Source organism: Gigantopelta aegis, chromosome 14, assembly GCF_016097555.1.
Source record: "Gigantopelta aegis isolate Gae_Host chromosome 14, Gae_host_genome, whole genome shotgun sequence".
Taxonomy (NCBI): domain Eukaryota; kingdom Metazoa; phylum Mollusca; class Gastropoda; order Neomphalida; family Peltospiridae; genus Gigantopelta; species Gigantopelta aegis.
Window position 1 is genome coordinate 52,838,087 of NC_054712.1, and position 23,710 is coordinate 52,861,796.

The 23,710-nt window shown below is 37.1% G+C and overlaps 1 protein-coding gene across 6 annotated transcripts in view; it reads right to left on the reverse strand.

The window, feature by feature from the left end:
* The window catches only part of LOC121389418 (b(0,+)-type amino acid transporter 1-like), a 58,419-nt gene extending 36,406 nt beyond the window's left edge, over positions 1 to 22,013 (reverse strand). For 2 of the 6 annotated variants that reach the window (XM_041521045.1, XM_041521043.1), the window contains exon 1: positions 21,789 to 22,013. The gene's annotated coding sequence lies outside the window, so the exon portion shown is untranslated. Of the gene's footprint in view, positions 1 to 11,968; positions 13,696 to 13,924; positions 14,426 to 21,788 lie in introns of those variants that run through there. The other 4 variants (XM_041521044.1, XM_041521040.1, XM_041521042.1 and 1 more) reach the window with 3 other exon arrangements.
* Between the last annotated feature and the right edge of the window lie 1,697 nt (positions 22,014 to 23,710).

The window sequence follows — 23,710 nt, forward strand, 5'->3', positions numbered from 1 at the left end:
TTGGCAAATACCCAGTCATACTTACTGGTCTCATGAATGAATTACTCCACCGGTCAGCATGATCAGAAGAAATTTAGTCCCAGGCCCGTAGCATAGTGGACATTATTGGTGGGGAGGGGGTGTAACTGAATGAGCGACGAAGGCGCGAGTTATTTGGGGGGTCCGGGGGCATGATTCAAAGGTTATTTGCCAGTTACTGTAACTCTCGCCGTTAATCTTGATCCGTTAGTCTCGCTACAATTTTTACATTTAGTCGAGATGTAAAGGTTATAAATTTAAAAAACCCCAGCCAAAATTAGGGGGGGGGGGGGGCGAGCCCCCTTGGCCATACACACCCTGCTACGGGCCCGAATCCTGTCGGAAGATGCCAAAAATTTGATGTGGCAGTAAACATATAAATTATCCCTCCTATTTATTTTCAAAGTATTGCCACCCACTGCAGACGCATGTGACGTAAATTGTACATTATTTTTTATTTGAAACAGATACACGCACCTGTGTGAATGAATTTTCACTGGGGACAGCAATCATTAATGCATTTAAGTACCATGTCACTTTGGTATCAATACACCAAATAGCATCTCATAGATCAATGCATCTGAGCACTCACTTTTAAATAAATCATTCAATACTGGCACATCTGTCATTGTTCACATATGCTACACAGCAGTCTCGTAGAAACAATATTTGGAGTGGGAGGGGTACAGTAATAGTGGGGGGGGGTGTCAAAAGTCTCACGGCCAAACTGGCTGTGCTTTATTTTGGTACTAACAGTCATCAATCTGATTAAAATTAGCTCTACTGGTCTACTAGTGGATCTAATAGCATTGCGTGGACTCCTATGTCCAGGTGACATTTCATCTATAAATAACAATTTAAATATCGACCAATTACACTTCGCCTCTTATAGCGTTATTCGGGAGCATACAAATTCTAAAAATATCGGGCGAGATTATTTATGCAATAGGCGAACTTGTTGGTCTATTTCAACATTAAAAAACAGGGGGAAAAGTGCAGTAATAAACTCTGGATTGTATACTAGTATAAACAGATTTTATGGCTATACCATCACGGGTTTCTTTTGTTTTTAAAATATAAAATTTTATATTCAAATTAGTTTCCGGCATACTTCGTAATTCACCCCAATCATTTCATATAACCTCGGCATAATCCCAAATGTTTTCAAAAAAATTTCAAATCACTGGCATGATTTTGCAAGTACGGTTTTGATTGGTCAAATGAAAGGTCAACTGTACATGAGCTCCAACGGGATGCTGTTAGATCCACAAGTAATAGTAATTAACCAGCAACAGTCATCATATTCAAACACGACTCTTGAAAGTTGTATTACTATGAAAACACGAAACCGTTCACACTTCCTTACTTTGAATGTGTGCTGTTATGTTATATTAAAATAAAATCTGCCAAAAATAATGGGTATGGCGCCATACCCAGTTTACCCTCTGGCAAAAACTGTTTTTTTATATGTATTCATCAAGGAAGGAATGTTTTATTTAACGACGCACTCAACACATTTTATTTACGCTTATATGGCGTCAGACATATGGTTAAGGACCACACAGATATTGAGAGAGGAAACCCGCTGTCGCCACTTTATGGGCTGCTCTTTTCGATAGCAGCAAGGGATCTTTTATATGCACCATCCCACAGACAGGATAGTACATACCACGGCCTTTGTTACACCAGTTATGGATCACTGGTCGGTGCAAGTGGTTTACACCACCTACCCATTGAGCCTTGCGGAGCACTCACTCAAGGTTTGGAGTCGGTATCTGGATTAAAAATCCCATGCCTCGACTGGGATCCGAACCCAGTACCTACCAGCCTGTAGACCGATGGCCTACCACGACAAACCGAGGCCGGTCTCATCAAGAAGATAAAATGCACAGAGATTCATAAAAGGTCTTGAAATCGATGTTGAGTATATAGTTTATCAGAGGGTACAGAGGGTAAAATTACGTAGCCTAAAATCTTAGAAATTAATGGACATATTTTTAATAATTTTTAGATAGTGATAATAGCAGATGCCGATCTAGGGAGACAGTTATAATTTTATTAGATATTAATTTTTTAATTTTTTTTTACGATCCCCTCCAAACCTCCCCCAAAGTTCTATTGGCATTCCGCCTCATGTCATTGCCTCCCCACTAAAGGGATTTTCTGGATCCGCCACTGGATAGTAACAGAACTACTTTTTAAAATCTGTTAAATTACATGAATGCAGTGTCCAATTTCAAAGATTTTAAACTCATAACCACACAATACGTGCCCTCAATTTATTTTCTGGTAGAAAGCCTGCATATGTTATTTTACTTCTTTTTTTAAGTTTTTTGTTTTTACATTATAATACTATACATTGTAGATATTTCAATTACCTATATATATATATATATATATATATATATATATATATATATATATATATATATCTGTATAAGAGCAGGAGAAAACCAATTAATCACCTACAATATGTCAATGAAATGTGGCGTGAATTTATACAACGGATAAATGGGATATCCAAGAGCCCACTTCGCCTTTGTCAGGCCCGTAGGAACCGGGAAGGAGAAGCGGTTGGGGGGGGGGGGGGGGGGGGGAGATCCTTACTAGTTTGTGGCCCCACTAGAGATTGGGGCCCTCCCCTCAAACTTCAGATTAAATGATATGGTTCCTACTGGCCTGTTTATGCTGATTAAATATATTTAATACACATAATTATGTGCTCTAAATATTACGGTTTAATATTTAAGTTATGTGTTTCTTAACCGAATCTTAAATTATTTCAACCTCCGTGTGTTTATCAACAGGCGTGTGTGCAGGGGGTGGTGTTTCGGGGGTCGAAAGCCCTGCCAGTTTAAACAAAGTTTAATTTCTGTCAGTTTATTTTCCGGGGAAGTATAAATCGACCCTCCATTAAACTTCGCTCGCAACCGTCTAGACCCCGCCCTGTTAACATTCCTGGAAACGCGCCTAGCGGTCTCGTCAACTGTGAACACCATTTCGATACCCCGATGGCTCGTCCATAAAACGATCTCCACATATATAAAAATAAATTGTTTTACACTCAAATCCTTCAAAATATGACTAAGAACAATTCATCATAACATTTATACACTTGCCATAATAATAAAAAAAAAGATTATGTCACTAATTAATAGAGTTCATAAAACTGGCTGCCGATCATGTCATGTCATAGTTTTACGTGCACATTCAGAACAAGCTGTTGTAGCGCACGCCTGTCGTGGGAACAAGAGCCGGCCCCTCTGTCCACGACAGGAAAGGTGGTGGGAGGGGGAAGGAGGGACCGCCTGCACTGGCAGGTGCAAGGGAGCACCAGCAGTCCGATTGAATCGGTAGCAGGCGGGTGGGGGTGGTGGTGGTGCTATGGAATTTTGAGTGGAGCCATTTTAAGCCAAAGAGAAAAGGTGCGCAGTTTTGTTGAGTAATTTTGGCGCAATTTTGAACGGTCGGTCGAAAGGTGAATGATTGAGCTAGTATAGGTTTTGAATCGATTCATAATCTTACCTTCTGAACGAATTTTACAGTATTATAAAAATTCTATCGATCAGACACTTTACAATGGATGATGAATGAAGCCCGTATTCATAACCTTCCCGTTGAGGGATATGAGGGTGGCTTAATTCTGGATGAAATGTCTATACAGGACATCCAATTAAGCAAAAAAGGAGGAGACATTAAACTTATAGGTTTAAAAAATGTCACTGATGAATCTGTTTACATGGACGTGCTAACCAGTCATAATAACAGTCCGTGTTTGGCAACGCATGCATTTCAGTTCATTTTTTGGGGTCAAACTGGCTTCAGATTCCCTTTTGCACATTTTTGTACTACGGGGGTGTCATGTTCAGAGCTATATATTCTGTTTTGGAAAGCAGTCCAATATTTAGCTATGTATAGGTTTACTGTCACTTTCGTCAGTCTTGACGGTGCCCAAAGTAATAGGGATTTCATGAATATTCTTCTTGGCGACGGGACAGATGCCACATTTACGGTCAGTAATGTCTGCAATGCAAATAGTCCGAAAATATCCATTATTATGGACTTTTCACATGTTAAGAAGAAAATCAGAAACAACATTTCAAAAAGTGGAACCAAACAACACCATAAACGATTACTGACAACCAGCAGCACAACCATACAATGGGAGCACTGGTTAAAAGCTCACGAGTGGGATCTATCAAATAACCCATTTCCAATTCATAGAAAACTTGCCCATGATCACTTTTTTTTTGACAAATGAAGCAAAAATGCGAAATCATTTGGCTGAGGATGTTCTTAACACTGACATGCTTCACCTAATGATACAATACAAAAGTAGCTTCAGAGCAAATGACGGTCAACATTTGGATAGTTCGATAGAACTTTTACAACATACCAGTGTTCTAATAAACAACTTCAGAGAAAGAAGACCAATTACTGATGTGTGTGACAAACGATTGAAAGAGAATTCAGATTCTCTAAATTGGTTTCTTGAGTGGGAGACATCAATTATTGCCAATTCTACAATAAAAAAGAAAGAAAAACATTTGATGTCTCGACAGACACGCCAGGATCTGTCATCACTTGTGGTTGGCTTCAATGAATTTTGCTGTAGTAAGTTGAAACAGTCCAGCTCGTCAATTATTGCCAGTCGCATGAATAGTGATATCATTGAACATTTATTTTCTCAACAAAGATCACTGCACAATGGAGCAAACACCAATCCAAGCTATCTGCAATATTGCAGAACTATAAATACTGTGATACTTGGAGAGTCGACTATATCTAAAAAGTCGAATGTCGGCCACAAGGGTGCAGATCCTTACACTTTCAGCTGTCCGAAACCACTGACATCAAGGAAAAAGGTTAAAGTAGAAATACATGGTGCATTGTCATAAAAATTAATGTCGTATGTCAAATATTTATACATTTAACATTATTTATAATGAATTTAAATGTTCATACCAGTCCATAGAACATCATATTTTTTGTAAGTTTCCCCTTCATGTTTTTTCCAACAAGGTAGGTGACATGACAGTCGCTAACCTATATTAAATAATTAATTATTATTGTTACTGAACATTTCATTCATCGTCATGACAAATAAGAAATGTACCATGTAGTTTCTTACTTCAATAACACACCTTTTGTGCTTTGTACATTATACAAAACGTTTCGCCGTGGTGTGTTGTATGTTCGTCCACACGACATGACTTTATCTTAATTACAGATAACAAAACACGCATGTAACATATTTCTTAAAGTATATTGTTGTTGTTTCATAACATACATTTCAACTGTTACCTCAGACATATAGTTACATTCAAATAAAGAAAAATATATTTCCATTTTAATATTTCAATAAATGGTAAGTACATCGTGCACTAATTAAGCTATGCAGATACTTACAACAGGAATGGAATCTTCAAGACAGTAAATGTCAATGTGACAAGCTGAACAGTACAAATGTAAGTATTTTTATAACTTCACGTGTCAAATAAATTAACACGCTCGCACGCGCGCGCGCGCACACACACACACACACACACACAGTTATCGTAACAGTATGTTTTAATCCTGCAATCACTATATACATTTTCAAGAAATTATGAATGGATAAATTTCCATATTTCCTATCAATGATCGACACAATTGCTTTTTTGACGGAACTACTTTGCACATGAGTTATGATCAGCAAAGGAGTGTAATATCATTCAAAGTTACTTAATGAAACCATAATGAATATCAGCATAATGGTAGCAGTAAATTTCCTTCACTTGATGAAACCATAATGAATATCTCTAATAAATAGACATTAATTACATTTCAGTGTGACGAAAACCTTAAATGTGCATTTGCATTCTCTTAATGCTATGTAATTGCATTAGTGATAACAACATTTTGTTCACATATGTATATAGTTATACGCATTTAAATAATACATTTACAATAAATTATGTTATGCATTGACTATGTACATACAAATTGTTACATGTAAATCACGCATCTGTTTATATGCATTGGTAACTGTGTATACACATTTATCTTTATGTAAATTATTTCCGTTTCATATTTCCATGAACACAAAATCTTCATTTAAATAACATATGTCATGAATTGAAACCAATTGTCAACACCAAAAAATCATTACATGTCGCCATTGGTATGAGGTGCATGCATCTTAGTTTTTCATATCACTGTCACCGTCAGGCTACCTTATGTTTGTTATATTGCGTCCCTCAATATGTATTACTTTTTGAAAGTATGCAAAATTTGTGTGAAATAAATAAATAAATATCGGTACTAAAGGTTTATACCATATAATAAATTGATAACATAACTCGTAATATGAATACAACTTATGTATTCCACATTAAACGTTTTTACTATACATTCTTCTGTTCATTTCTGTTTCTAGATTTCACATAATTAAATATAATTAAACATTAATACAACGTAAAATATATGTTGATTTGCATACATTAAAGAATATTTACAGCATCATACATGCCAGCATAAAGTTACAATTGAATAACAAATGCAACTACAGAGAACAAGTAATTATTCTATGTGTAGTAAAGACGATAAATGTACGCTGTCATTATCATTAATACGGCTATTAATATGAATAACAAAAATATATATACATTTTTTTTTGGAGGGGGGGGGGGGGTTCTGATAGCATGGCATAAGTTTATTGTCCATTTAATTATATTCATATCTGTGCAATTAACAAATGATGGGATTTTTTTTCTGTATGTAGTATCCTTTGTAAATCCTACCGAGTCTTCATCGTTAAATTAATTGTGAAGTAACTGACTATACACCGTATTTAAATTGTAACGGTATCATAGCTTTCTTCAACACCGTTTATGCACCAATATTTAATGTAGATCTATGTAGCTCTTAGCCCGAGTACTCTGACTGTAAGAGAGCTAGACGGACATTTGGACATAAACACGCTCTCATTACAGTCAGAGACCAGCCTATGTCTTTTTTTGGCAATTCCTGACTACCAAACGGTAGGCAACGAGTCCCGCTCTAATACCACAACAATCCTATGTTTGACGTCAAATACCTTTACATCAATCATTTTCGAGTTAAGTGATACAAAAAAATCCACATATTAATCACTAATACACTTACTACAGAAAGAAACCCGACAGCACCCACATTTAGCTACGCTTCGTGACACTCCGTCGCAACAATTGCAAAGCTCGGCGATCTATTTCGAGACGTAGACCACGTGATCGCGCACTGGGCGATTCCGCCTTGTGCAGCAGTTACAGGGGCCGTCTCATATCAAGCGAAGTTACAACATGGAAGAGTTGGCTAATGCCGTTTTGGATGAATTTGGATTTCATTACGTCATTAAACCAAAACAATTACACATTATTGATTCCATTTTGAATTTGAAGGATACATTTGGGGTGTTATCGACAGGATACGGCAAAAGTATGTGCTACGTACTGCCTCCTCTTATGAGACGACCCCTGTAACTGCTGCACAAGGCGGAATCGCCCAGTCTCGAAATAGATCGCCGAGCTTTGTAATTGTTGCGACGGAGTGTCACGAAGCGTAGCTGAATGTGGGTGCTGTCGGGTTTCTTTCTGTAGTATGTGTATTAGTGATTAATATGTGGATTTTTTTGTATCACTTAACTCGAAAATGATTGATGTAAAGGTATTTGACGTCAAACATAGGATTGTTGTGGTATTAGAGCGGGACTCGTTGCCTACCGTTTGGTAGTCAGGAATTGCCAAAAAAAAGACATAGGCTGGTCTCTGACTGTAATGAGAGCGTGTTTATGTCCAAATGTCCGTCTAGCTCTCTTACAGTCAGAGTACTCGGGCTAGTAGGGATGGTGCATATAAAAGAGCCCTTGATGCTAATCGAAAAAGAATAGCCCATGAAGTGGCGACAGCGGGTTTCCTCTCACAATATCTGCTATTTGACTTTTTACTGACTTTCCTCTTTTTGCCTTTCGCTTTTGTTATGGATGATGTTGGTTTGGAAATTGTGTGTCTTGTCTTCAAATTGTTAGAATGTTGCCGAGATGTTGATGGCGGTGGTTCCTGATTTCCAACAAATACTGGATTAGATTGTGATGCACATGTGGTTAATACTTCGTACATTGGAATGAATGTATGATCTGAATTCAAAATTGCATCAGACAGTAACATTGCTATGTTTGATTTATTTGCCTTGCTTAAAAAGTGAACTCCATAAGCTTTAGCCAGCAGTTGCAATTGTTGTTTATTGAAATTGCAATTTGAAAAAAATTGTCTGTTTTGTACTACCTCTGACTTCAACCTGTAATGACTGGCATTTTTTTTTTTCAGATGTATCATCAATTATAAACTTGAAGTCCAATGTCTTGTTACACTTAATTGTTTTTGCCATAACTTTCTTTCTGAGCGTTTTGCTCTTTTGAATTTTTTTATAGGACAAAAAGTCTCTTCGAAATTGGCTGATGACTACTTTCAGAAATGTTTGTACCACTTTATGTCTTAGTGACAGCACTGTTTCTGTGAATTTCAGTACTTCAGTGCAAATATCTGATGCAATTTCTTCAGCACTATTTGACTGACTGAAACTTGAAGTGTTCATAACTTTATCACAATTGAACAATTTCAACCAATAAGACAGCAGTTCTTTGTTAGTCATGACATTATTAAACAATGATGCAAACAGATTTTCTCTACATTCAGATAGGTTGGTTGGTGTTAGGAAATCTCTACATTTTGTTTCTAGAAGTAAAAAAAATTGAAACATGGGGTCTGTTATGTTTGTTAGACCTCTAATATTTTGTTTTCGCTTTGTTTCAAGCAAACTTTCAGGTTCGTTAGTGATTTCAGTAATAAGTGATTGTCTCACACACATACTGTCTAACAGCTTAAGATCTCCCTTAAGATTTGAAATTGTTTCTTGTTTCGTTTCATCAAAGAGATAGTTTTGTAAAGATTTGCAGATGCTGTATTTAACTTTAGCAACTGCATATCCACCAATATATCTGATTTTGCCTTTCCCTGATGCAGAACAATCTTCTGTGAGATTCCTAATTGGTTCAGGGTCAGGACAGTGAACTTGTTGAGACAAATTAAAAAAAAATATCTTTTGCATTTCAAATAAAACATGTGTTAAGAATTGATGTTCAGTTGCAATGTCAGCACTATCAGTGTACAGAGATATGAATATTACCTTGCTTTCCAAACATTCTGTGCTGCTCAGATAAGTATTGAACTTGGTATAGAATTCTTTAAAGTGTTTATTACTGCACTTTGATGATGCATCAGGGAAAAGTGATTGGCCCAAATGTGTTACAAATGACCATTGTTTGTTATACCATGTCAGAAAAGAATCAAAGTTCGATAGCATGAACGTATGAAATGCAATTGCATGTGTTTCAAAGGGAGTATTACAGAACTCATTCACTGTTTCATTTACTACTAGTTTTATGTCTTGAACAATTGTGTCATTTGCAACTACATTTGGACTTTCATCATGAAACATGTAATGAACGCACTCTAATACATGGTCTTCTTCATCTGATGAATAGTCTTCAAAATCATTTATCACATAACATGCATTGTCATTGTCATCATTTTTATGTGTGACATGTGCAGTTAAGCAGTCAAGAGAATCATGTTTATCAAAGATTATATGTTGGCAACAAGACAGATCATTTGATACTTGACCGACAGACATTTCGTAATGAAAGACATAAATTTTATTAGGATGCTGCACACAGTGTTCATTTCTGATATTTATCATTTGCAATCCTTCGACACTGGTCACACGGCCGACAGCTACACCCAATTGACCAGGATTGCAAATATCTTCACAGTGTACAACTACACTTTCCAAAGTCATCCCCTGACTCTTGTGAATGGTCATAGCATAACTAAGTCTTAAGGGTATTTGGACTCGTTTTGCAATAGTCATTTTTGAAACTGGGTCATATGTGGTAAATGTATGTCTATATATTTTCGAGGTTATTGATTGGTTATCGACAATGAAATCAACATCCACATAATCGTTTTCTATATTTGAAACTGTTCCTTGTAAACCATTTACAAGTGTGTCAGAAAGGTTAACTAGCAGTAAAACTTTACAAGACTTTTTTAAACCTAAGTGTTTAGGAGCAGACATTTTGTTAAGAAAATGGTAATCACCTTCATCGTGTGCCTTGAAGGATACACATTCTTCAGCTATGTCTTTTAGTTTCTCATAATTGTAAATGTCTGCATACAAGTTTCTTGCAAACAGATGAACAGGTTCACTTTGTATTTGTGAGTTTGTACAGACAGGTCTGGAAAGATGATTTAAGAATGCTGAAGTTTTTGCACAAAGGCAACCTTTTTCTAAATTGTTTATGGTCTCTACTAGCTCCACATCATTTTGTCTGTGAACTGAATTCAACACAACTTTGTGTGCAAAGAATGAATCGAACCATTCAACTTCAAAGCAATACTTTCCATAGTCACCATGTAAGTCATTTTTTACAGGAGGTAGTTGATAAAAATCACCACATAAAATGACTTGTAAAGATCCAAATAATTCAGGGATGTCTTTTAACTGTCTACATAAAAACTCAATTTGAGTGAGAACTTTGGCACTTGTCATTGATATTTCATCAATTATTAAAATATCACAATTCAAAACACGTGATTTTACCTCTTTGTATCGTTCATCTGTAGCAACTAAATGCAAGAGTTCATTGTTTGAATATCTACCATCCTGAATGCCCCCCCCCCCCCCCCCATTTGTGAAGTGTGGTGGCCCCTAAATTTGTGTACTGTATTGTTGAAATACCTGTAGAGCATGTTATAGATACACTTTTGTTTTGTTTACGAACTTTGTGGATTATTTCCTTCATCAAATGAGTTTTACCAGTACCAGCCTGACCTGTAATTAAGACATTATGTCCTGCAACTGCAAGATCGAATGCTATACACTGGTCTTTATCCATGTTCTAATGTCACTGAGTGATTACATGTATATTTGAAAGAAATAAAACACAGTGTATGTACATTAGGTACTTTTCTACTCTACAGTTATTACACTGAAAATATTTTATGCATATGACACTAAGTTATGTGTTCAATATCAGTTGATTTGGAAGGTACATTATGTCATATGTTATGCAGCATGCACTTCATTCAATTTTTGTTTAATTACCAGATATTGCAATACTTAGTGTATGTACTATTTCACATTCCTTGTACTATGCAGGTGGTAATGTTTCTATTGACAAGAATGTAATTATTCAAATTCAGGTTAGCGACTGTCATGTCACCTACCTATGTAATATACATGTATAATTTTGAACTACATAACATTGACAATATAAACACTACCATTTTGCCTATTAATTTGAAATGTGTCAAGTGCCATTTTCTGGCACTGAAAGTATTGTTTTTTATGTGGTTTGTACTACATACTCAGTTGGAAATGCTACTTTTGCCAACAATGATTTGTTATAAATAAGGTTGGCGACTGTCATGTCACCTACCTGTATCATGATTATTTCCTATGATGCATGGTCTTGACAATGTCAGCATTTCCATTTGGCTAATAATATTGATTTACTACTGTTCAATGTGAAAAGCAATGAGATTTTATGTTAGTATTCAAACACAAACATACATTTAATAAATACTTTTATACAAGGTATTTTAAGTAATCATTTATGTTGAATCCAGACATGCAAATGGAAAGTGCTTCACTATTAATAGCTAAGCAGTTATTTTTTTATCTTATAATATACATGCATAAAATACCAGAAATAGTCATTACAAGTACATGCAAAAATAAGTAATCAAAAGTGAAAATCATAACAAAAAAAAAAAAAAAAAAAAATAATAATAATAAATTTGTTTTGGTAATTACACAAGAAATTTAGGGAAGAAAAAAAACACCCTCATATGTCTCACAAAGCAAAACTTACAGACTCCTTACTGTTGCCGCCATTGAACCATGTTTACACCAGTTTATTTTGTAAGGCTGCAACATGTCAAAATAAGGAAATAAATAATAATTGAATTGGTAATTGTTATTTCATACAGCATTCAACCCTAAAAATAGCAAAATGATTACTGGCATTCCTCATGCTGAAATCATATTTGAATTGTATAGTGTGTTTATTTCATTTTCAAATTGCATAACCAATTATAGGAAGAGTGAACTCAAACATGAGCCTTATGTGTGGGAAAGATTAATCCACGAACCACCAACACATATATTCACATATAAATCAAATGGACACCTGGTCATAAAAAAAATAATGCACTATAAATATATTACTAAAAAGTGAAAACAAAAGGAAGATAAAATGAACTAGCAATGACTAAATCAGCACAGAGGTTGTGAGGTGGTGGTATGGTGTGGTGTTGAATAAATGTACTGTACGTCATACCTGATTCTTATTTTTTTCACAGGCTTGATATTACATACCACAGCCTTTGGTACAGGAGTTGAAATGTTATATACAAGTAGTTTGAATATAAATCTAAATACTAGAACATCTTTAGTTTTAAACTTTAAATTAATGCCAAAAAATTCCATTTTTTATCTTGTCTTCCAACTGAATGGACTGATTTTACTTTTATTTTTCATCAATATGAGAGGGTTTATTTTTCTAATTGTATTCTTCAATGTTATAATCAAAATACATAACAAAAAAAAATCCCATTAACAATGTTGAGCAGTCAATTTGCTAAATTCTCATTTATCTGCATTACCTTCTGTTATTTTTTTACTTGCTCCACCACTAACCCCCACCCATATTGTGATTAAATTAACTAAGTGCTGTTGTTTCCACTGACAGGTAATCAGTCACTTAATCTATAGAGATGAACAGTAATTACAATATCTTCCTTAAACATACAGCACTGTGTAATAGAGTACACTGCTGTATTTTGTGAAATATTTTCTTGTGTTTTGATTTTGTTTTTTTATACTCTTGCTTTACATGAATTTGTTTCATTCATGTAACCTGTTACTGTCTTGAAATATTTAATGTTTAAATGCCTAATAATACTGTTTATTGGAATACATTGAAAGAAGTAAATAATAATTCATTTCTTTGGTTTTTTTATATTTTGTCATGGTGTTAGAGTACAAATGCAGTGTCAGCAACCACCCTTTTTTGACAGATGAAAAATAGTTATCACAATTTTGCCAGATATTTGCAGAAGAAAAGTTTGGAATTTGGACTAAATGATTTCCAAGTATATTTGGTAGAAAGTTGCATTGACCCATAAAATTATTTTGTGTGTTGGGGGCAAATGAATTATTGCACCCATTACTCTTTTTCTCGTGGTGGTGGAAATAACAAATCACATGCTACTAATGGATGAATGTACCTGGTTTCCTCTAATACTCTGACTGTCAAAATCTAAATTTTGATATCCAACAACCGATAATTAAAAAATCAGTGTGCTCTAGAAATGTATTATTCACCCTACAGATAAATAAAAATGTATAGGGGGTGGGGTCAAATCATGCTCGCCTACAAAAAAAAAATGCTTGAGGGAAGGTTCGACCCCGAAAACCTGTGTACACGCGCCTGCGTCATATGTGGCTAGAGCAAAACAGACGCATGATTTCCTTTTTCCTTAGTACAACAATTATATACACCAGTGAATCGATTTAATAACTTTTTCAAGATGAAATATTTAAAACTATACCCTCGCCATGCTAAGCTTTATATCTGTCGTCTGCTTTGTATTCAGCATTAACTCCGTGATTAAGGCCTAATTAGTACCACGATAGCACATTATTTTGCATTATTTTGATTTAAGTTGTATATTACAAATATTAAAAAAAAAAAAAAAAAAAGTTATTGTCAATATATATGTATATATTATTATTATATTTTTTTCCAGTACTAATGTCACTATACCTGTTCGGTACTTTTGGCTTCTTCTGTTCACTTTTTGTTGTTTTGTACGATCTTTTTCCGGCGTTATTTATTTAATTTCTGATTGGTTGACCTGAAAGGTTAAACTTTACTTCCGTCCGAGATGGTCGGAGTTGCAAACCTTCTTCTTTTTATGGTCCTGATGAAGTGTTTTTAATACCTGATTATATCAAAGTCATAAGGTATTTTTCTAGAAGCATATGATACAAATTAAGCTGTAAAAGTATTTTTTTACTTTTTTTTTACATTTTTCTCATGTTTCGTGTTTTAAAATTTGCATTATGGGCGGGGTAAAATCCTCATTTCGTCATGGCTGGGAATAAAACGCGAATCAAAATGCTGTTAAAAAAAAAGAAAAAAGAAAGAAAAGTACTGAATGTTTATCGGGCATTGGGCTTTTAATCACAGTGACTAACTCAATGCAGCAACCACTGTATCATGTATTAGTGTCATTTGGAAATGGTTTATTATCCTGTCATCAAGTACCTATGCTTTGTACCGCGATTCTGCTTGAAACAAGGGAGATAACTTTGTTAAATGACGTAAACGTGCTACCAAAAAAGTCAAAGCACTTCAGTTCTTCCGTAGGAAATAATACATTCACAAATTGAACGCGATCATTTTTGACGTTCGTGGAAATATGATACAAAGAGTTATTTTCATGCAGCCCCATGACATGACCCATAAAAAATGTTGCCCCATCTCCAACCCCAATATAAAATCCTGGCTAAGCTAGTGCATATGCCTATATAATAATAATAATAATAATAATAATAATCTTTATTTAAAGAAGGTTACACAAATAGTAGTGCACTAATCTCCTTTGTGGCATTCTGTCTATTAAGCAGTGGCGTAGCGTGGGCGGGTTCATCGGGGCGGTTGCCCTGGGCGCAAAATTCTGGACTGGTGGAAGGAACTCGGGGAGTGCTAATGGTCCACTGGTTAGGGGGTCGCAATACTTGCCCCGGGCGCTGGCAACCCATGCTACGCCACTGCTATTAAGCATTAAAAATTATTACTCTGCATATAATGAAATAAACAATGTAATAACAAAACACAACATAATTATCCTTCATTAAATGCATCGAAACTATAAGGTAAATACCCATGATGCATATATAAGTAATAATTTTTTTTTACATATACAAACAAATGTTATCACAACTTGATATAATCATAAATAAATCGAATTTAAACGTACATACTCCTGAGTAAAGATTTTACTAAACATTTTCAAGAGCCAGTGTTGTTATGAATTTTTTATAATGTCTTTTAAATGAGGTAAGGATACACTTTTTTCAAATAGAATCTGGGGTTGTATTCCATGTTTCAACACCGGAATATCTGAAGGCGTGTTTATACAATTCAGTGTTGGGTCTTGGCAATACAAGATTATTATGTGTTGTTGATCTCAGGTTATATTTATTTGAGCCTGATGATGGTATGAAATAATCACTTATATATGCAGGTGTCAGATTGTTCAACGCCTTATATACTAATGTACCCGTATGGTATGTGCACCTATAATCAAAAGGCAACCATTGTAATTCCTTAAATATGTGCGTAATGTTCGGCGTTCGATCATAATTCACAAACATAAAAAATTATCACGTTCAATTTCCATCAATGTTCCAATTGTTGTATAATAACTATCACATAAATATCAAGGAAGGAAGGAAATGAATGAATGAATGTTTAACGACGCTCAGCACAAAAACTACATTGTGGGGAAAGTAGGCCTACAATACAATACAATACAAAATTCAAAGTAAGTATTTTTTTAAACTGTACAGAAATTTTAAAATAATACACGACACAAGGGGAATCCCCATTCGACGATTCGGCTCTATCTTTCGGTAACCGAATAAGGGAATTATTACATTTTTACGACAAATACATTTTTTTTTTTAATATGTTTTCACATGATAGCATATGGATCAATCCAATCATTTATAACAAAGGAGTATTTAGAGATTGTGATTATTTTAAACTATTATTTTTACTTTTTTTTTTTTCTTTTTTTTTTTTTTTTTTTTTTTTTTTATTTATATATATAAAATATATATTTTTTTTAATTTATATATATTTTTTTTTTATATTGTTATTAATAATCATTATACTATTTGTGATTATAATTGTACCAAATTATTTGATTGGATTGTACAATCATTAATTTATTTTTTTATTCAAAATTTTGGTATACTAGTAGCATACATTGTACAAAAAAAATTTATTTTAAAAGAGTTGTATTTACTAGCATTAATTTGTTACAAGGTTGTTTTATTTTGTTTGTGGTGTGTTTTTGTTTGTTTTGGGGTGGGGTTTTTTGTGTGTGTGGGGGGGGTGTTAGGGGTTTTGACGTTTTTTTGTGGGTGGGGGGTTTGGGGGGGGGTGTTTGTTTTTGGTGGTGTGTTGTTTTTGTGGTTTTTTGTGTGGTTTTTTAGAATGCAGAAAAATTAAATTCAGGACATTTAGTTTTCACATTTCCCGAGATAATTCCCCGACACTCCTAAATAACTGACCCCTCGCACTTCAAATATCAATCCTACAAGGGGCATGACGTAGCTCAGTGGTACAGCGCTCGACTGATGCGTGATCGATCTAGGATCGATCCCCGTCGGTGGGCCCATTGGGTAATTTCTCGTTCCAGCCAGAGCTCCACAACTGGTTTAACAAAGGCCGTGGTATGTACTATTCTGTCTGTGGGATGGTGCATATAAAAGATCCCTTGCTGCTAATCGAAAAGAGTAGCCCATGGAGTGTCCTCCTCTAGGACAGGAAAGGTGGGGGGGGGGGGGGGGGGGGGGGGGAGCAAGTGAACACCAGCAGCCTGACCGTGGTGTCCGTCAGAAGGCGGAAGGGGGATAATGGTGCTATGGAATTTTGAATGGAGCAAGAATTATGCCAACAGAGAAAAGGTGCGCAAGTTTTATTGAGGAATTTGGGCGCAATTTTGAACGGTCGGTCAAAAAGAAAGTTCTGGAGCTAATATAAGTTTTGACATTAGTGAATCGAGAGTAGCTCGTTAATTAGACCTCTATGATGCTGTGGTGTCTCCCTAGGTTGGCCATATGGCCCTTAAAAAGGGCCTGACCGCTTCTGGTCGTGGCATGACAACCCACGGGAGACTCGTGCAATTGTGTTTAAAACAAATGAATCGTGCCCTACTTGTACAAATTACAGTACACATTCCATTTAAACTGGCAGATTTCTTTTTAAAAACAAAGCTATTCCTTTAATACACTATATTTTGAGTTGAAATCAAAAAATTAAATTCTTCTCTAGAAGGATTTACTATAAAGTATTCTCATATAAAATATTTCCTGCCTAATGCATATTATGGACATACTAAAAGAAAATGATATTCATCCTCCACTTGATTGAGATTACACTTTAAACAGATAGTTTCATTTCTTTCTATTACTGGATTATATCTGCTTTTCTGTACTTTTAATTTATGTGACAAACACCTCTCAAGAGATCCTTATATTGTGACAAATACAATATATAGTTTCCTGTTTCTAAAAGATTTATAAGAAGAATATGCCTTTAAAATGCCCGTGTTAAAAATGAATGTCTCTACATCGCTGTACAAAGCTGGACATAAATAACTTGATACTGCTACATTCTTAAGCAACCCAAACATAAGAAAACCCTGTTTGAAAAAACATGTTCTTACATGTGATACCCAATTAATTTTGCCAATTTCATCATGACATTTCAGCATACAACAAGCTTTGGGATATCTGGATGAATCCATGTACATGTCTAACAATTCACACTAAAATATTTCACACATCAAGCTTTTTTTGCAAACCTATTACTGCATCATCAGTAATGAAACCATCAGTAGCAAAGAGAAGCTTTAGTATATCATTAATTTTTTCATTCACAAACATTCCTCTAAGATTACTATTATTATTCTCATTTATAAATTCATTAATAAAAATTACAAACAAACCTGGACTTAACATACACCCTTGACGGACACCACTAGATGTAAAGGGATATGCCCTAAAATTATTTACTCTAACACAAGCTTTTACTTTTTCATACATATCTTTTAAAATGTTATGTTATGAACATACACTGCTAGACAAAGGTGTTAAACATGCAGGGCTGTAACTAGCGGAAAAAATTATAGAAACTTAAAGAAGATTCTCTTCTTAACCGTTTAAGGAGTTTTAGACTATCAACTACTCAGCCCCCCCCCCCCCCCCCCCCCCACACACACACACACACACACACAAACAAATGGTTCTAGTTACGGCCCTGACATGTAACAGTATCTTTCGTTGGTGATTATCAACAAACCGCTGGCTTTCTGCCAGAATATAATTTAAGACTATAATGAAAACAAAACCCCTCTGCACTGGCAGGTGCAAGTGAGCACCAGCAGCCCGACCGTGGTCGGTAGCAGGCGGTACCTAGCCCAACCACCCACCCAACCACCCCACCCCACCCTTTCCTGTCCTGGACGGCGTGCGTGCGCTACAACAGCTTGCTCTGAATGTGCACGTAAAGCCCTATGACCTGACCTGACCTGAAAACAAAACAGATCATAAGTGTCCCTTCTAGGTGGTTATCGATTTCAATCTTTTGAAACTGAACACTGCATTTCATGTACTTTGACACATTTTAAACAGCACTTCTCTTACCATAATATTTTCGAAAAAAAAAAAATATATTATCTATTAATTTCCAAGATTTTAGGGTACATAATTTTACCCTTCATACCTTCTAACAGAGGGGCGGGACATAGCCCAGTGGTAGAGCGCTCACTTGATGCGCGGTCGGTTTGGGATCGATCCCCGTCAGTGGGCCCACTGGGCTATTTCTCGCTCCAGCCAGTGCACCACGACTGTTACATCAAAGACTGTGGTATATGCTATCCTGTCTATGGGATGGTGCATACAAAAGATCCCTTGCTGCTAATTGAAAAGAGTAACCCATGAAGTGGCGACAGCGGGTTTCCTCCCTCAATATCTGTGTGGTCCTTAACCATATGTCCGACGCCATTAACCGTAAATAAAATGTGTTGAGTGCGCCGTTAAATAAACTACATGTATTCCCTTCCTTCGTTCTAAGAGAAACCCTAGAAGATAAAGAGTGTACTAACATAGTATACCGGCAGTAAATCCTTGCAGGAATGTCGTATGAACCGGCCTCGGCGATGTAGTGGTTAGGTCATCGGACATACGGCTGATAGACACTGAGTTCGCCTCCTGGTAACAGCTCCGACCCAGAGCGAGTGGACTCAATGGGTATGTGTGAAACCACTACACTGACTTCTCTATCACTAACCACTAGCATCTAACCACTGAACCACTGTTCTGGACAGTCAGTCCACATAACGGAGGTGTGTGTCCAGGACAGCGTAACCGTAAGTCGATATAAGCACGAAAATAAGTATATAATGCAAATTTGGCGTGTTACATTAGATACACAGGCGTTTGAGACGGGGTATCAGGGACGTTAACTGCCCAGACGCGCGTGTAGTGGTGTGTGTGTGTGTTGGGGGGGGGGGGGGTCGAGGCGTTAACTGCCCAGACGAGTGGTGGTATGTGAGGAGGGGGGGGGGGGGGGGGGGTCGGGGTCGAAATACCCCCTTGTCAATTTTCTTCTCTTTTTTTTTTTTCCCACTACATTTTACGATGGGGCTTGTCTCGAGCCCCCTCCCCATAAAGTTTGCTAGCCACAGTACCCCCTTGCTAAAATCCCAGCACACGCGTTTGCTGCCCCTTCTTTTCTCCCTTTGCTGGACCAAATCTTCGCATTCGGGTGATACCGGCGAAGACTTTCGAGAACTGACCTAAAACATTTTACCATTTATTTCCTTTATCCACTCACAATAGGACGAAAATGTACGTTTTTATTGTCTCTCCAGATATTGTGGGTTTTTTTGGTGATGCATGTAAAAACGCGTACTTATTCGTTTGGGACCCTGTACAGCTGTTTGGTCAAATGAATAAACATTGTTATCCAGATTCGGTCACATTTATTTAATTCGTCAAAAATTATTCTTCTCGTCTTACAAAAATAGGAACCCGTACAAAATGGAGAAAACTTTGAAAGTATATTATTGTATTTGTATACAATAACACAAACACAATCACTATACTGCAAATCAAAGATAGATAGATAGATAACTACTTTAACGTGCTCATATACCACTTGGGTTTCTAACACGCCTATCCAGAGTCCGACCTCCAATAAGATCGGTGGCCTGACTCAGGATGGGGGAGGGGGGGGGGGGGGGGGGGAGAGAGAGAGAGAGGGTAGAGTTGAATTTTTAAAATAGCAATTAGTAAAAAGAGTTAATAAAACTTTAAAAAAAAAGAAAAAAAAGAGTTACAAGCCAAAAATAAAAAGAATTGACTGCTCGGCCGAATATTTATATAATTTGGAGCATTTTAGAAGGACAGTCCAAAATTAAATAAGAGAGATAAGAGAGGGTCGGACTATTTAATAATATTAAAAAAAGGAGTAATTTCGACATAAAATTTCGAAAGCAGATCTAAAAGTTTAAAGTCCGATCGATATGTCCACGTGAGTGGCCTCGTTAAGGCCGTTTGGGTGCACAGCTTATAGGGACGAGATGGGTTGAATCCCGTCAAACAAAACCCTAGATTGACAGTCATTAGACGTTGAAGGTGTAGTGCTGTGCTGAAATACTGATCTTGAGAAGCCGGATCCGTCTGAACATGAGAGAGAGAGTATCAGACTAGGGTATAGTCCAGTCGTCATGTGTTGGTATAGTGGTGCGGACGGGCCCGACTCCGGAGGATACAAGATGGTATCACTATAAAGCAAAGTAAAGTCTAGAAAAGAGTAGTAGGGGCCGACCTCGCTTCCTATTTCTTCTTAGAGTGGGGCGGTCAATCTTCCAGTGCTGCTAGGACAGGCTCGGGCATGTAGAGACTAAACGCGAAAAACCGTGGCGTTCTGCAGAATGGCCGTCATACGAGTCACGAAAAAACAAGTCGACATAATCAGCCGGAGAAATGACGTGGAGGCAAGGAATCTCGCTGAAAAAGAATTCAACCTGGTGGTGCAGGCTGTCGAAACGAGAAGTGTTCCAGCGTTCAATCAGTTCCAATGGCCGCATACATCCCAGTAGAAAACTTCATTTCGCTGACAAAAACAACGAAATGAAGGATCCCCAAGTCGAGCACACGAAAGCACGTGCAGTGTGCACGAGCGAAACAAATACGTCTTACCACGTCGAGCTCCAGATTGGGAATGAATGAATGAATGTTTAACGACACCCCAGCACGAAAAACACATCGGCTATTGGGTGTCAAACTATGGTAATGCAAATAAATAAAGTGATGATCAACATCAATATAAAAATTCAAGGTTTAAACAAAAACAGTGTAAAGAACTGTGCAAAAATACAAATATAAATATCACAGAAGTTTACGGACACCGAATTTTACTCTAAACTTCAATTTGTGCTGTATTGGCCATTCTCAAAGAGAATGTTACACCCCTGCACCACGGTGAGGTTACAGCACGCGCAGGGGCCAGATTGGGAATGTGCAAATCAAAGCTGCGATTTTGAACATACCCCCATTATATTTTCATTGGCGCTTATATCGAATCAATGTCCAAGCACGCTATGCTGTGTTTACTGTTTGTTATTTTACTCTTATTATTTGTCCAAGTAACTACTACATTTGTCAGTCATACGATTATTGATTTTTTGAATTTTTTTTTTCATACAACAGAATGTAACATAATGCCTTTCCGATTCTCTCCAATATGACGTAAACAATTTTGCTTCAAACACGACGACAACGATAACATATTTTAATGACACGCCTAATAAGGAATAAACCCTTACCTTATTTATCCTGGGGCCCCCTGACGGCGACACGTACGGAAAAACCGCTACCACTTTGCAACGGATGTGAAGTCTTATTTTCATCAGCGCCAACCATGCCAACAGCTGCTAACAAGGATGATGAAACACTGAAGCGGTAGTAAACAGTCGCGTGGCCAGACAGCAATACGCGACGTGACATATTGCAATGGGAGTGTGGTGTCATGCACTATAAATAATTATAAGGCCGCAAGGATTTTTGTTTATATTAATAAACACGAATTGATGCTCATATTACAAGTGCGTTATGATGAAACGTTTTACAGCCGACTCCAGGGGCGAAGCTTGTGGGGGGTGAGGGGTTGGGTGGGGGAGGGGGTGTAAGTACAATTGCCCTCCGGACAAATAGAGTGCACTTTCAAGTTCGACGTGCTCCTTTTACCTCGGGTTTTGTTTGGTATTGGTTTTTGTTTGTTTCATTTTTTAAACTTTTTTCTTCTTTTTTCGGGGGGGGGGGGGGGGGGGGGGGGGGTGTGGGTCTGAGACTTGTTTTTTTAATGGGTTTTTTTTTTTGGGGGGGGGGGGGGATTGGGGTTACATTATAATTATGCTTTCCAGGCGTATGTTTTGCACTGGCAGACAAACACTGAGATAAGATTAAAGTTTGTTTTGTTTAACGACACCAATAGAGCAAACTGATTAATTAATCATAGGCTCTATGATGTCAACCATTTGGTAATGCCGACATGTAGTCTTCAAGTCATTGTGGTCTGACTATACCATAAGTAAGAAACTAGGAACAGACACCACTAGAGCACATTGATTTATTAATCATTGGCTATTGGATGTCAAACATATGGTTATAGAGATGAAACCCGCTACATTTTCCCATTAGTAGCACGGGATATTTTATATGCACCATACCACAGACAGGATAGCAGACACTACGGCCTTTGATATACCAGTCGTGGTGCACTGGCTAGAGCGAGAAATAGCCCAATAGGCCCACCGACGGGGATCGATTCTAGACCGACGTCGCATCAAGCGAGCGTTTTACCATTGGGCTACGTCTCGCCCTCAGGAACAGACCGAGAACATTGTTTTCAAACTTTTGATTAGCGACATTTGTAGTGAATTGAAAATTGATTAGCAGTTACTGTTTACTGTTTTAAAACTGTGTAGCGATCTCTGAAACTTGCTTAGCGAAACATGATGCAATACTGAGCGTGGGGCCGGCTCTACAGCAGCTCGTTCTGAATGTGCACGTAAAGCCCTATGACCTGACCTGGCCTCGGTGGTGTCCTCATAAAGCCATCAGGCATAAAGCTGGTAGGTACTTGGTACGCAGCCTGGTATTGGCTCCCACTCAAAGCGAGTTTCAACGACTCTGTGAGAAAGAAGGAAGGAAATGTTTTATTTAACGACGCACTCAACACATTTTATTTACGTTTATAAGCCTATGGCGTCGGACTTATGGTTAAGGACCACACAGATATTGAGGGAGGAAACCCACTGTCGCCACTTCATGGGCTACTCTTTTCAAATAGCAGCAAGGGGTCTTTTATCTGCACCATCCCACAGACAAGATAGTACATACCACGGCCTTTGTTACACCAGTTGTGGAGCACTGGCTGGAACGAGAAATAGCCCAATGGGGCCACCGATGGGGATCGATCCTAAACTGACCGTGCATCAATCGAGCGCTTTACCACTGGGCTACGTCTCGCCCCTTTTGTGAGAAACTCCGCAACATTTTACGATCAGCAGCAAGGGTCCTTTTACACGGAGTTGGATTACAAGACAAGGGAGATAATTAGGTAATAAAAAAGTTAGTTTGTTTTGTTTAACGACACCACTAGAACACATTGATTATTAATTTTCGGCTATTGGATGTCAAACATTTCGTAATGCTGATAGTCTTAGAGAGGAAATCCTCTACATTT